The sequence below is a fragment of the Grammomys surdaster genome, unplaced genomic scaffold (genome assembly GCF_004785775.1).
Source record: "Grammomys surdaster isolate TR1022 unplaced genomic scaffold, NIH_TR_1.0 279, whole genome shotgun sequence".
NCBI classification, from domain to species: Eukaryota; Metazoa; Chordata; class Mammalia; order Rodentia; family Muridae; genus Grammomys; species Grammomys surdaster.
The window spans coordinates 1,753,763-1,769,952 of NW_021604720.1; the positions used below are offsets into that span (position 1 = coordinate 1,753,763).

Below are 16,190 nucleotides of genomic sequence, written 5' to 3' on the forward strand. Positions count from 1 at the left end.
ATTGATACTTTAATGTAATTTTGCATAAAATAAAATTATTTTAAGTAATTATGGAATATTTATGAAAATAACCAGAAATGAAGTCTAATACACTCCAAGGAAAATAACGTTATAGATTATTTTCTCTAAGAAAAATTTGCTTATTTAATAAGAAAAATAACATCTTCCTGAAACAAATATGTAGAGCTTTAGAACTTTTCAGTGCACTCAGGAAGCCTACCAACTTGAACATCAGCTGCAAGCTAAGCTTACACAGTCCTCTCTCTACCCATTGCCTTCCCTTCTACCAGTGTGTGTAATTAATAAACCTGACAATTGTGAGACCAGGCTTTAGCTATGGTTCATATTACAACACAAGCTTCAGAAATCAAAGGGCTGTGTTGAAACATTGAGAAATAGCGCATTTGTTAATTTTTTGAATCAAAGGTTTTTTTTTTTAAAGAAACAAGATTGCTTCTGAGAAATGTGGTAAAAATAAAAGAGCCCTTTGTATATTAATAAAAATATAATAAAAGATTCTTAATGCAGTTTCAATATTTTGGAAAATGAATGCTTTAAATTGCATATTGTGGTGCATTTTAATATTTAGTATTGTAATAGGAGCTTTTAACAGTGAGTTTCAGTTATTATTTTCTCTTCGTCTTCTTAACCACATTTGGCTAATAGGTGCATTTTACCCACAGAATACTTTAAGTTTCCAAATTCCCAGTCAACAAAACATTTAATGTTCTTCTTGTTGCTGTTATTACTGTTATTATTACTATTATTATTATCATCATCATCATCAGTTATTTCTTAAAAACATTGCTTTGATGATATTGATAAAAAATTATGAAGATCCTTTCTGAATTCTATTTTTGTTAGAAAGTCTACTAGTTTTAGAGAGAATTTATCACTGAGAAGATGAGCCATGCACCTGTGGCTGAAAACATCTCTATTGCTTAGAGCTTAGAGACCACGTCATAACTGTGAATGCATAAGTTTCAAGTACAGCATCCTAAAATATCTTGACTTTCTCAAGCTGTTCATTCAGAAGAGTGACCCATGATGCACCTCTGATATGACAAAGAGAAAAAGTAGAGCTTATGTACTCTGTAAGTAAAGAAAAACCTAGTTGAAGTACTAGCGAGATAAAAGGAGTGATAATACATTTACCTCATTCTTTCAGACTTTCTAGGCAGGAAAGAAACTTCTGTGAGGAAGAGTAAAAGTAATGAGAGTTAGAATGGGTATCCATGAAGGCTTTTCAGGTTAACGTCCACATAAAACACAATGAATATGTGAAAATCAATTTCACTGCTTCCCATTTTCTTTACTAATTGTTAAATATGTTAATGAGAAAAACCACAATTTTGAGTGTTTAATTGTTTCATCTCAAATACAAAGGAGAAAAAAATGCTAAAAATTTCTCCTAAGATTCAGGTGCTAGGGCCATCGTGTGGAAAGAAGATGGATAATACCAGCTTGTAAAATCAAAATAGTTGAAAACCTAGTATGTAACAACACAACATTAAGAGCAATGCAGAACGGTAGTGAAATAGTTCAGTGGGTAGTATTTCCTCTAGAAGAATGAAGACCCAGGATTGGAATCACAAATTCATAATTAAATGCCATAAGTGTCCACATGCACCTGTAATTCCAGCACTCAGTGGTGGGAGAAGACAGGCTGACCACAATGGTTTAGTGATCAATGACAAAGAGGTCTTGTCTCAAAAACTACAGTGGAAAGTGATAGAGGAAAGGATTCCAAGTCAACTCTGTCCTCCACTGCTATCAGATATACTCAAGTGCACCCACACAAACACGTTCTTGTGTGTGTTTGTGTGTATGTGTGTGTGTGTGTGTGTGTGAGTGTATGTGTGTGTATACATACATATGTATCACAAACACAGCAAAATATGAGAGACAAGTCTACAGTAAGCACAGCAGAGAATTACTTCAGCACAGTTACCTAATGAAGATTAACTTTGGGGGCTACTTAAATTGGTTTGTTGTTTGTTTGTTTGCTTGTTTGTGGCTTTGTTTCGACATTTAAGGTCAGCTCATTATAGTCAATTGAGGCATTTGGGGCAGTTATGCTCTTCTCAAGTTAATTTCTCAAAAAAATTATTTCTTTCTTAATTTCTTTACTAACTCACTAAGAAACTCATCCTAAATCAACTTCCACTAACAAAATTCCTACAGAATAGTGTATTTTATACAGAACACTGGAAAATTAAAGAGTTCAAATAAAGTTTATGAGAAAGACTCCTGAAATATGCCTATAGAAGGAATTCCACTGAAAGACTGCTTTATTGAGTGCTATCTACATTATGTATTTTTCAACAAACATTTAAGTAATTTTCTTTGTTTTGTATCAAGGTTTTACACGAAGTTATAAATGTGAAAATGTAACCAACGAGAGCAGACATTCTTGAAGATAATACGGATATTCCTAAAATGCCTTTATACTTTGAAAGTCATTTTAATATTTTAATTTAAACTATAATTTTGAAAAAAATAAAGTCTAAAATAGTTGCATAAATACAAAGGTATTTTGACTTTCGTCAAAATCTTAACTAGTAAAATAGATTGAACACAATGACTCTGGGATGGAAATACACATAGATGTGAGAAGTGATAAAACTGGAGTTTAAAATAAAGGATCATAATTATATATGTAGCTTAAATTTCTTGGAACGTAGAACTTGAATATGGAATTATATATGAATAACCCAAGAAAGAAATGAAATAATCAAGATTGAGAAATGAAATGAGGAACATAGGATACCAGGATGCTTTATGGAACTGGAGTTCATCCTTTTTAGAATCTCTAGATCCCCTCAATACATTCTGAAGTGCTGGAGGATAGAGTACTTACCCATGAAGTCTGAGTCTTATTGTTTGGCCATTATCCCTGGTGGAAAAAAATCTATCTGATTTTGCTATAAATTCTCATTGATAGTCATCAAAAAGGCACATGCTGTTTTTAAAAGTTTCTATTAGCATGAGCTGAAGAAAGGACCACCACAGCACCAAAAGAGTTTTTTTTTTCCACAGAAGACCATCTTTATCAGGAATTAGAACATGTTTTAGTCAGATAAAATCTTTTTATTATAAAGGCTGATTACCTACATAAATAACTATCAGTTCTTTTCCTTTAGAGAGCCATGACTAATGTATGGGCTTTCACACCTGGAGTGAATTTTGTTACCAGCTCTCATGGCCTTCTAGTTTGTATATAGCACATTGCAAGGTTCCTTAGCCTTCGAGTCATATGTTTCAATTCTCATAATAAAATTATGTATAATATTTTATATAATATATGTATCTGCATCCTATTAATTTTATTTCTCTAGAGAACACAGGATTTACACTATTTCTTGAAGATCAGCAAAGCTGACAAACATTCTGGTAAACTAGTCAAGAAAAAAGCAAAGGCATGTATTAACAAAATCAACATGAAAGAGGTGAAATCACTACCAACCCTACAGTTATTAACAAGATTTAAAAGGAATACCATGGAAGCTAGTTATCTGAGATAAACATAGATAAAAATTACAGTCCTAAAAAGATAAGACAACTACAACTGAAACAATGAAAGCCAGAAAAACTGAATAAGAACAAAACAATAACATAAGGAAATTCATTAGCAGTTTGAATTCCCACTGGGCCCAGATGACAGCTCAGTGGTAAAATCAGTGAAAGTGCTTGCCACATAAACCTGATGATCTGAGTTCTGTCTCTGGAATTCCAAGTAGAAGAAGAGGACAATTTCCCAAAGTTGTTGTCTGAACTCAGCATATGTACATCTGCAATCTTATACACCCATACAATTGCAAAAACATACAAACACCAAAAAATTCCCACAAAGAAAAACATGTCTGGAGAGCTTCAGTGATTTATATATAGCAAGTGTTTTAGAAAGACATATTTCTGAAAATAGAGGAAAATATAATTTCCAACACATTCTATGGGGCAAGTATTTTGATAATACCAATGCCTACAAAAACTCCAAAAGTATGAATTAATATTCTCTTATGAGAAAAAATAAAAAAGTCTTTAAAATTAGCACATTGAATCCAATAACATTATTCTATATAATGAAGTAGGGTATACCTTTATACAAAAGATCAGTCTAGCTTCAAAAACCAATATTAATAGCATAAAAAAGAATCATCTATAAAGAGGCCAAAATGTATATGACAAAGTTCAACTAACTTCATGATAAATGTCCTCAACATATTAATAGTACAATGGAATGCTCTTAACTTAACAAATACCTTAGGGTTTCTGGGATATCCATCTGCACCCAGACAAGGAAAACTTGTTTGGATGAAGAAAAGGCTCAAAATCTATGCTGTTATGGCTGCACTTTTTAATCATATATGAAAGCTTATAGAATTGCATATTTTAACTATACATTATTGTTATGCCAATTTAACTTTATAAAACTGTAAAATCTATAACCAGCATGGTGCAGGTGGTAGTGGGAATAATGATTAAAACAAATTTAATATTATATTAATAATTTACTAATATCTTGGTAATTGTTATAGATAATTCTTTCTACTTGGATATGTTTAAAATATAATAAAATTTGTATTTATACAACCTGATAAAATGGAACAAATGATACTGAGTTGATGAAAGAACTCGGATAAGATAAAACACCTGTTTAGTTGCTCTTATAAGTTTTTCCCATCTCCTTTAAGAAACACACTTCCTAATGCTTCTGTGTTCCTTACAGATATTCCCTTGGGTGGTTATGGCATTTGATCACAACATTTGGAGAACAAGAATCTCTGTTACAGAGACGAAGTTCACAATCCAAGGTGACCAAAATGGAAAGGGGTTAAGCTGAGGACAAAGTTTGGATTTCCAGTGTTCTGTCAATTATGCTGTAACGCCCTTTGGGTGCCAAGCCCTGGTCAAGGTTGGATCCAAGCCAAATTACGCAGTAGATGAAAATTCTCTGTATCATTGCCCCAATCCTTAATTGTCCTCATGGGAGATCTTTCCCCTCACCTGACCTCTTTGACATTTTAGTCCAGCTTTCTATCATTTCCCCTCAAACACATGTACTTTTTTGATACTCCTTGAGGGTCAACCTTCCCTCATTTTACCCTATATTTTATTTCCCTTCCATCATACTTTCACTAGATGATTAGGACCCTCTCTCTAAAATCTGATTAAAAATAGCTTTAGAAGTATCTTTTTCTATTCATGTGTGCTTGTATATCTGTTCACATGGTTGTTTGTGTCTGTATGAATGTAGGTTAGCCTGTTTGTGAGTTCCTTTAAAGTGTAAAATAGAGTGCTGAGCCTCCACAAACTGAAGTTACAGATTTTCTTGAGTTGCCTAATGTGGATGCAAAGACTCGTGTTTGGGAAACAAGTGTTCTCAACTGCTGAGCCATATCTCTGGCCCTTTGGTTATAAATAATTAATAAAAGATTTGCTTTAAAGGTTACTAGATTAATACTAATTTTATAAGGGATATTTACCATTCATTATAGAAAGTAACAAAAGAACTGGATACCCTTCTGATAAAGCTTTAAGATTATAGAATGTTGATAGGCAGAAGAGGTTGAAAGAAGAGAGGACCTTTTTAGCTTTTCATAGTAAATTCAGTGCAATACAGTAGGCCAACTTTTTGACCCAAGATATCATGAATAAATGCTAAGGAAGGTAAACAATCTCTAGGATAATAAGTCAAATTTCCATTTATTCATGGGCCAAGGTAATTCTTCACTGAATAGTAAAGAAAGAACCTTATAGTGAGTCAGATATAAATTGACTAAGTGTAGGCTTAATCACACAACAATGGAATAAAATGTTTGAGAATTTGTCTATCCAGACAATTTTCTATCTTATAATATGAAAATCAAAGGTCATTCTTACATTCAACTGTGTTACGGTGAATAAGAACAGTTTTATGCACTTGTTGCTCTTGCAAAGAAACTGAGTTTGATTCTCAGCACCCACATGATAGCTCATGATTATCTATAACTCCAGTTTAAGTTCTGAGTCCTCTTTCTGACCTTTGCAGGAACTAGATATGCATATTATATACATGGTATTCATACTTATATACACATACATAATATATAATATATATTATATATGTTAATAATATATAGGCAAAACATGTCTACACATAAATAAATATAAGTAAATAACTGTAGTGTTGTGTACTTGATTTAAAGTGGATGTTTTTCCATAGAAATCTCTCCACGAATGCTAGCTGAGACTGTTACTTAAATGTTTTTCAAACACTTAATTGACATTACTGTGTTGCTGATATGTGTATTAGTATTAATATTATAAAAATGTAAATTATATAAGATAGTTAGAATTTGTATGTATAAGAAAAGTTAGTAGTGAAAACAGGTCAACACTAATGCATCCATGGAACATTTGAAGATTACCAGAGAGTTCGGCTCCCTGGAGAAAAGTGAATGGGGTAGGTTTGATAAGACTTGTAAGAGATGCTCATCAGCTTTAATTGACCAGGAGAGCATTGAGTAGGCTGCTAGAGGAGAGAAAGCATCAGTCTTACCCAGCTGTAAGCCCTGCAAGCTTCAGTATCAACTTAGATGTCAAACTATAATCATGAGCACAATGCCATTATGAATATTACAAGTATAACCAGCTGATTTCTGAATGGATTTAAGATTTGCTTCACAGGATAAAATGTATGGCAGATACTGTAAATTTGACCAAGAATATGTTTTTGGTAAGCTCATAGCCCTTGAGGCTTTGAATCCACTACTATTACCCTGTTAAATTGATGTAGTACAAAATTTATCTTATTTAAATTCATATTTCTATACCCATAAATTCATGCAGTTCTCAGTCCTCATCAGGGAAATTTTATGAACTTAAAAGTGGTCAATTCAGAAACTCACAACTGGTCAAAGTGCAGAAAACTAGCATCTGTGGAGTGCTCAGTCATAAAAGCATTAATCACCCTGTACCCGAAGTCTGCATATTGTGGCACAGAGTAAAAAATGTGTAAGATTTAGAAGTTGAAGATCAAAGTGGAACAGTTTCTTCCAGACATGATAGAGCCATTGTTCTCATGAACTCTCAGCTGCTATGGTTGCTTGCACAAGACTTGGACAAAATTAAGCCAATCAACATTCTAGCATACCAAGGAGAGGGACTTAAAGTCTCCTTTACCTCTAGCTGAAGAGCTATTGATATTTGGTAGCTTCAGGGTGAAGGAGACTCAGTTTTCTTTAGACATGTGGCCTTCTGATAGGTTCATATAATCTAGGAAATGTGCCAACACACCCATGAGTATATGAGAAGCACATAGTGGTATTACCCCTTTTTTTCAAGAAGACATGAAGGTGGAAGGAAATAGGATATAAATTTAAGAGGAGGCAAGAATAGCAGTTCAAGTATGAAGATCTCAAAGAATTAATAAAATAAAATGGTAACAGAATAATGCTAGAAGACAGAGCATAGGATCTACCTCTGCACTAGGTACTATATGAGCCACTGTTGATATTGAGGAGAAGAATGGTAATGACCTTGTTCACACTTTCTACAATTGCTGAGTTTAGATTTAAAAAGTTATATAAATGAGCAGAGAACAGTTGTAAAAATTAGCAGAGATTAGTTATAATATCATTATAGAAAAGAAGATGAAGAAAATCCTTATACATCCTATAGCACATCCCTAAATCTAGAAAGATTTACCTCCATGGTGGGGGGGGAGGAGGACAAGTCTTTCTCCTTCCTCAAACTGTGAATTTAGCATTCCTGAGCATATAATATGCCTAAAGAATTGTGATGAATGAATAAATGAATGAATGAATGAATGAATGAATGAATGATGGGGGATTAGTACCAATTTGAATTTTAAAGCACTTAAAAGCAATATGGCTAGAATAAACATTATCCATGTCTGCAAACATTTAATTATTGTAAAGAATGGTCATAATTATCTCTTTGCTCAGAGGCCACTGGCAATTTTCACTAGCAAATATCTGAAATAGATTTTTCTGATAGACCAAGGTTTTATGTCTAAGAGTTTCTTCCAATAAAGGTATGAAATGAACTCTCCTTCCTTAAATAGTTGTTATTAAGAAAATGTTTCCAAACAACATACAATTTGGTATAATATTCTCTAAGCATGGCATGTGGTTAACAGACCAAAGCAATGGTCTTCTAAGTCTTCTTCACCTAGTCTTCCTTGCTTTTCTCAACTTCCTACACCACTTCCAGACTTCTCCACTTTAAGCATATTTTTGTTCAAAATTTTCAGTCATTTTTCACTGTTTACCAAGTTAAGAACAACCTTCTCTGTTTTAAACCCTGTAGCCATTGCTCAAACTCAAAACAAAGCAGTCATTGAAAGAAACATAGTAAAGAGATCAACTTTAAAGATAAGCTCACAGGGTTCTGATAGGAACTGAGTATAATTATAGAACTATACAATCCCAATGCCATTTTTTAGAAAAAAGTGAAAGAGTAGCAGTTCCTACCAAGACCTAAAGAGGATTTGTTATGATAATAAACATATGCCCTGCTAAGACATAAAATCCATGAGAGAAAGAATCAAATTTATATCACTGCATGCAGAACTTTGTCATGTTTGCAACAGATACATGTGTCCACCATCTTCCTGGGATTTTCTAAAGTCTGAGATAACAGTCATTCTTCTTATGAAGTTCACCTGTATAATAAAAATATCTATATATAAATACATATTTGAATTTTATATATTGGTAAGTCCTTTGTTAAAAAAAATACAGAGTAATATATGGGAGGGGCTGATGTGGCCACTGAAGAACTCTTTGAGGAAGTTACAAATGAACTCACATCCAAATATTTGGAAACAGAAGTCAGGCAAAGCTAAGGATAGTAAGAAACTTGAAGGTAATGAGCCTCAAGGTAGATGTTTCCAAAATATAGAAATGACTAACAATGCTAGGCCAGTCCAACCTGGCAATTGGCACAATATGACATTAGGTACCAGGAATCTTTTGTTGAGAAAAGAGATTTTATGTTTCATATTCAGTGTAATAGAACACTACCAGAAACTTTGTGGCAGGGTAACCACAGTTCACTGGGTAATAATTGAGGCAGAAGTGATGAGAATTGATTCAGGAATCAGTCTGAGACCTCAGATTATAATCTACATTCAAGATCACATTACCTTGGCCTTTTCTGACACAGTGGAAATGAAAAGAAAGTACTACACTTGGGATGTAGCTTAGAGAGGCATATGGGAATGAAGGGTATGAAGGATGGCTCCATCCAAAGTCACAATTTGTTTCTTATGCTCCCTCCACACTTTTACCTTCATGAATCTTCCATGCAAATAGTAATTAGCACTATAGGTTTGTGCTGTGTTAGTATGAATACCCTGGATTATAATAGCTTTTTCTTGTGATTTTAAAAAAGGAAATTTAAATGTTTTCATGAGTCCTCTAAAAGACTTTGGGATTTTAAACACTGTATTCAGTAAGTAGGTTGATCCTGGCTCTGTTGTTAAAATAAAAGAGTAGAAGTCTTAGTAGATACAATTGAAAATTATAAACACCAAAGCACAATAGATATTCCACTATTATTATATTTTTATATCTTAAGTAATCCCTGTGCATCTGAATTTTTATGTTTATTTTATTACTTCTTAAATTCCTTGCTTAAAACATCTAGTCATTCTTCAATGTAAAAATAAACAAATAAACCAGCTCCTTCATTACACATCTTTTTTTAAGTCTTCAACTTGTATTGATCCTTCTCTTCTCTGTTTCCAAAGTTCATACTAGTATCTGTCTCACAATGCTAGTTAGATGCTTTTCACTTATGTTAATGTATACACTTCTCTCCTTTGATGTTCAGTGATATTACACAATGGCTCTATCTCTTTCTGTGCCTAGACAAGTGTCTTACTTAGAGTGAAGTCCCAATTAATATTTATTGACCTTAATATCCAGGAAAACTATCACCAATTAGTTTCACCAAAGCCTGTTAAGGCAAGATGGGTCCTCAGTATTGTTGCCTATATTGTGCCTCGTAATCACTATGAGGCTATATATTAAAGCAGAAAAATGCTAAGAGGAAGGCCAACTTCAACTCCCCACTTCATGAAGGATGCTTCCAGAACTGTAAATAACAGCTTCATGGAGTACCACCATCCAGTACTACCTGGAGCATAGACAGAGGCTTGTACCTTCTTGACTCCCAGAGCCAAAAGTCTAGAGCCTTGGCTGAATGGAGACTTTAGTTATTGATGACTGTAATCAAAATAGTTGAAAGATACAGGTTTTGATGACACGTAGAAAGGTAATTAGATCCTGTATAAATCATGTTTTCCTTACTCATTTAAATCACACTCAACTGAAAATTTGTTAGAAGGCACTGTACATAAAAGTCTGGAAAATACAAGTAAACGAGAAAGTCCATGCTTTCTCAATGGGACTTTTCTATAGCACAGCAAATGAGTAGAAGAAAAAGTTCAATAAATGTGAAGACGATCGTGCCTCCAATAGTAAAAAAAGACATCATTACCTCCTTCATAAATGGTGTCTGCCATCTTAGATGAATTATTCAATATTCTTTAACTTTAGTAATTCTGTGGGGGATATCTTTGTCAGGATTGCTGAATAGTTTCACTACTTAGTAAACACAGAAATTCTCATATTATTCAATACATTTTAATTACCAAATTTTTAAATTAAATTCATTTGTTGAATTTTCATTTGTAGGCTATTGTTTTGAGGAAGAAAAGTTAATATCACAATAAATTAATAAATAATTGTAATTGAAATCATTAATTCAGAAACTCATCAGATGTATTTATTATGGGCCAACTAAGAGCAATTAATTTTGGTTTTGTTCACTGTTAGTTCTTAAGGGGTGGCTATGTTTCCCCTTTGAGAACATTTACTATTGTCTGCAGATTTTCTTGGCTGTCTGTTAAATTGCCTATACTTTCTGAGGAATGACACTTTTTCCTAGAAGATCTTGCTTGGCACCTTTCTTAAATAACATTGTTCTCTTTGTACTCATGAACTCATAGCAGCAGTGGTTGGCTGCAGAGGGCCTTGACAAGATCAAACCTATCAACCTCCTGTCACATGAAAGGTGGAGGGGCTTACCAGACTAAATTCCTGCCTGAGGAATATTAATTGGGCTCAGTGGGTTATAAACAACAATAACAACAACAAAAGAAAACATAAAGCTGGAAGGGGAGTTAGACAGTTAGCTCTAGGAAGAGAGTGGTATGTGAATACAATCAAAATATATTATAAACATGTATGAATCTTTCAAAGAATAAATACTGTATTTAAACATAATCAAGACTCACCTGGAAAACATAAAAAAGTAATTATAATATTGTAGATCAGATGTATTTTAATAAAAATGAGTGGCACTGTGGATTGGAAGATGTGTGACAGGAGTCCCTAACCCTGCTCTCTAGATGACCAGAGGTAAAAAGAAAGGGATTGCCAAAGGAGGTATCTTAGTTGGTGTTCTATTGCTATGAAGAGACACCATGACCACTTCTGCAAGGACATGTATGTTTGCTGACTATAAAATGTTTATTCTTTTTAAAAAAGTTGCTTTTATACAGCTATACAAAGTTCTTAATGTTTATTTGGCAATGGAATATAATGAAATTTTACAATTATATAAAAACGTTACCTTTGCCTAAGGAATAGTATCTACCTGTGTGTACACTTGACTGGCAAAATTCTCTACCATCCAGGATCCTAATTGTGGAAATATGCTCCCTCATATTATAGGATCTCCAAAAACCAAAGAGAAACACACACACACACACACACACACACACACACACACATGCACACACCCCACACAAATATGCACATACACACAAAATTTTCTGTGGTTCAAAACACAGTATCACAGCCTATCTGCAGACACCTCAAAATAATTGCAGAAGAATTAATTACTGATAAGAAATTATCCCTTTCAGTGATGAAAAAGTACATAGCAATTCCATTTAGCTTACTTTACTTCAACTCTAAGAATCAAGCATCTGCTACTCCACATATACTTATGCTTTTCCAAGGACTTGGTTGTGTTATAGCAGCAGTTGGAGCCAAACCAGTCTTCCTCATCAGTGTTCCCTTGCTGGTTTGACTGTCGATTTCAGAGTCTCCTTTCTCTTTATTTACCATTTACAGGGTTATGTTTCTGAAATTTATCTTCTTTTTTTATTGGATATTATATTTACATTTCAAATGTTATCCCCTTTCCCAGTTTCCCCTCCGTACACCCCCATCCCATCACCCCTCCCCCTGCTTCTATGAGGATGTTTCCCCACCCACCCACTCCTGCCTCTCCACCCTGGCATTCCCCTACACTGTGACCTTCACAGGACCAATGGCCTCACCCACTGATGTTCGACAAGGCCATTTTCTGATATATATACATGCATACAGCTGTAGCCCTCAATGTGTATACTTTGATTGGTGGTTTAGTCCCTGGGAGCTCTTGGGGCGGGGGGGGGGAGTTCTGATTGATTGATAATTGATATTGTTCTTCCTATGGGGTAGCAAACCCTTTCAGCTCCTTCAGTTCTTTCCCTAACTCCTCCATTGGGTATCCCGTACTCAGTGCATTGGTTGGCTGGGAGCTTCTGCCTCTGTATTTGTCAAGCTCTGGCATAGCCTCTCAGAAGACAGCTAGATCGCACTCCTGTTAGCAAGCACTTCGTGGCAAACACAATAATGTCTGGGTTTGGTGTCTGTATATGGGATGGAGCCCCAGGTGGGGCAGTCTCTGGGTGGTTTTCCTTCAGTCCCTGCTCCACACTTTGTCCTCGTATTTCTTCCTGTATTTTGTTCCCCCTTCTAAGAAGGACTGAAGCATCCACACTTTGGTCTTCCTTCTTCTTGAGTTCCATATGGTCTGTGTGTTGTATCGTGGGTATTCCGAGCCTTTGGGCTAATATCCACTTATCAGTAAGTACATACCATGTGTGTTCTTTTGTGTCTGGGTTACCTCACTCAGGATAATATTTTCTTGTTTCATCCATTTGCTGACAAATTTCATGAAGTCATTGCTTTTAATAGCTGAGTAGTACTCTATTGTGTAAATGTACAACATTTTCTGTATCTATTCCTCTGTTGAAGGACATCTGAGTTCTTGCCAGTTTCTGGCTATTATATATCTATAATATGATATGAACATAGTTGCTATGAACATAGTGGAACATATGTCCTTGTTATATCTTGAAGCATCATTTGCGTATATGACCAGGAGTGGTATACCTGGGTCCTCAGGTAGTACTATGTCCAGTTTTCTGAGGAACTGCCAAACTGATTTCCAGAGTGGTTGGACCAGCTTGCAATCCCACCAACAATGGAGGAGTGTTCCTCTTTCTCCACATCCTCGGCAGCATCTGCCGTCACCTCAGTTTTTGATCATAGCCATTCTGATTGGTATTAGATGGAATCTCAGGGTCATTTTGATTTGCATTTCCCTGATGACTGAAGCTGTTGAGCATTTCTTTAGATGCTTCTTGGCCATTCCATATTCCTTAGTTAAGAATTCTTTGTTTATCGAATGGCCGAGAAGCACCTAAAGAAATGTTCAGTATCCTTAGTCATCAGGGAAATGCAAATCAAAACAACCCTGAGATTCCATCTCACACCAGTCAGAATGGCTAAGATTAAAAACTCAGGTGATAGTAGATGCTGGGAAGGGTGTGGAGAAAGAGGAACACTCCTCCATTGTTGGTGGGACTGCAAGATGGTGCAACCACTTTGGAAATCAGTCTGGTGGTTCCCCAGAAAATTGGACATAGCATTACCTGAGGATCCAGCTATACTACTCCTGGGCATATACCCAGAAGATGCTCTAACATATAACTAGGACATATCCTCAACTATGTTCATAGCAGCCTTATTTATAATAGCCAGAAGCTGGAAAGAACCCAAATGTCCTTCAAATGAGAATGGATACAGAAAATGTGGTATATTTACACAATGGAGTATTATTCAGCTATTAAAAACAACGAATTCAAGAAATTCTTAGGTAAGTGGATGGAACTAGGAAAGATCATCCTGAGTGAGGTAAGCCAATCACAAAAGAACACACATGGTATTCACTCATTGATTATTGGATATTAGCCCAGAACCTTGAAATACCCAAGATTCAACTCACAGACCATGAAGCTCATGAAAAAGGAAGACCAAGTGGGGGGGTACTTCGGTCCTTCTTGAACCTTCTTCGGTCCTTGAGTAACAAAATACTCAAGGGAGCAAATATGGAGACAAAGTGAGGGACAGAAACTGAAGGAGGGACCACCTGGAGACCATTCCACCTGGATATCCATCCATGTGCAGTCACCAAAGGTAGATGCTGATGTGGAAGTCAGGAAGTGCATGCTGATAAGCACCTGATATGGATGTCTCCTCAGAGGTCTGCAAGAGTCTGACATATTCAGAGGCAGATGCTCACAGCTAGTCATTGAACTGATCATGGGGTTCCCAATGGAGGAGTTAGAGTGAAGACTATAGGAGCTGAAAGGGTTTGCGGCCCCATGAGGAGAGCAACAATACCAACCAATCAGAGCTCCCAGGGTCTAAACCACCAGTCTGGGAGCACTTAGGGAGGGATCCATGGCTCCAGCTGTATATGTAAGGGTGGAGGGCTCTGTCAGGCATAGGTGGGAGAAGAGATCCTTGGTCTCATGAAGGCTAGACGCCCCAGTGGGTGGGAATTTGAGGGTGGGGAGGTGGTAGTGGGGAGGTAGGTAGGGCCACATCTGCAGAGAAGCAGGAAGAGGGGTGAGGGGATAGGGGGTTCCTGGGCAGAGGATGGGGAATGGGGTAAGGGGATAACATATGAAATGTAAATAAGACATCCAATAAAAAAAAAATCTTTGTTTAGCTCCATACCCCATTTTTAATAGGATTGTTTGGTTCTCTGAATTCTATCTTGTTGAGTTCTTTCTATATATTGGATATTAGCCCAGTTTATCTTTATTTAATTTAAGTTTATTATGAAACTCTCTGTCTATTTCCTCCTTGTTAGATTGTGCATTTGCACTTTCAAAGTCAAAAGACTTTTTCAAATTTTATTGGACCATTTTGATGGATACCAAATTTTCCCTTGCCACTTCAATGACCCCTACGTCCTGTCTTGGAGTAGAAGGAACTCCTGGAACTCATTGTCTCTTGGTATCATTTCTGAGTTGTCTGTTTTCTGCTCTGGCCTTGAAACTTTGCATACTTTAACTTCCCTATGCTCTTGGTTGTCTATTGCTTTCTGGCTGGTAGGAAGCAATGGCCTGGCTGAAACAGGGAATCCTTCTCCCAACAGGTGCTGCAGCAGGTAAGTGGGCCAAGGTGGTATTACTGTTTGTACCATGGTTGAACTTTTTCTTGAAGGGTCTAAATGAGGACTTGATGGATCTTGGGCTAGCTGTGGTTTAAAAGATCTTGTGTCCCGCATGAAGACAGAACCAACTGCACTGCTCTGGTATAAGAGCACTATTTGATGCTTCTGTTTTAAAGGATGTCAAGAAGCTCCCAACGACACCAACACCACCAAATTGCTGCCTAACTAATGTACTTGGACTAAACTGATTGTCTGCTGGCATCGTGCCAAAAGGTGTGTAGGAACCCGTTGACTGGAATGAAGAAGATGAACCTAGTGAAGACTGAACAATTGTTGGGTCCTGAGGCAAAGAACACTGTGGTTTTGGTGGCTTACAGACAAGTGAGGTTTTTAATATCATTCCCCTGGAATATAATATATTCGAAGACTTCATCTGGAGGTGGTTTTGGATGATCTGTTGGTCTGTCTGCTCTACTGAGGGATCAAACTTTGGCAAAAGCTACTGTGGAGTTCTCAGCATCGATGGTGTAGAAGATGCCCTCATAGCAGATCTCGCCTTGGAAATAAAGCGGATCTTGCTGCCAATGTAAGGTGTGTTATCGCTCATAGCACCGCCTTTGCCCTCCGCCTACACTCAGGCAGATCCCTTGCTGAGCCTGCTATTCCACACACCCACGAGCTCAATTGATCTGTGCCTCATAGTAGCCACCTGAGAACCAACTGTGGCAGGGGCTGATTATGCTCCACTACCCTCCCCAAACCTCCAGCTCCCCAACCGTTTTTTTAATCTTGATGGACTTTTGTTTATATATCATGCTTTAAGTTTTGTGTTTTTATGGGATTCCTGGATCTGTGAACATGTGAGACTCTGCATT

General features: G+C 36.2%; 1 pseudogene; it reads right to left on the minus strand.

The window, feature by feature from the left end:
• Positions 1 to 11,973: 11,973 nt before the first annotated feature.
• On the minus strand, positions 11,974 to 15,922 carry LOC114629278 (annotated as a pseudogene).
• Positions 15,923 to 16,190: the final 268 nt, after the last annotated feature.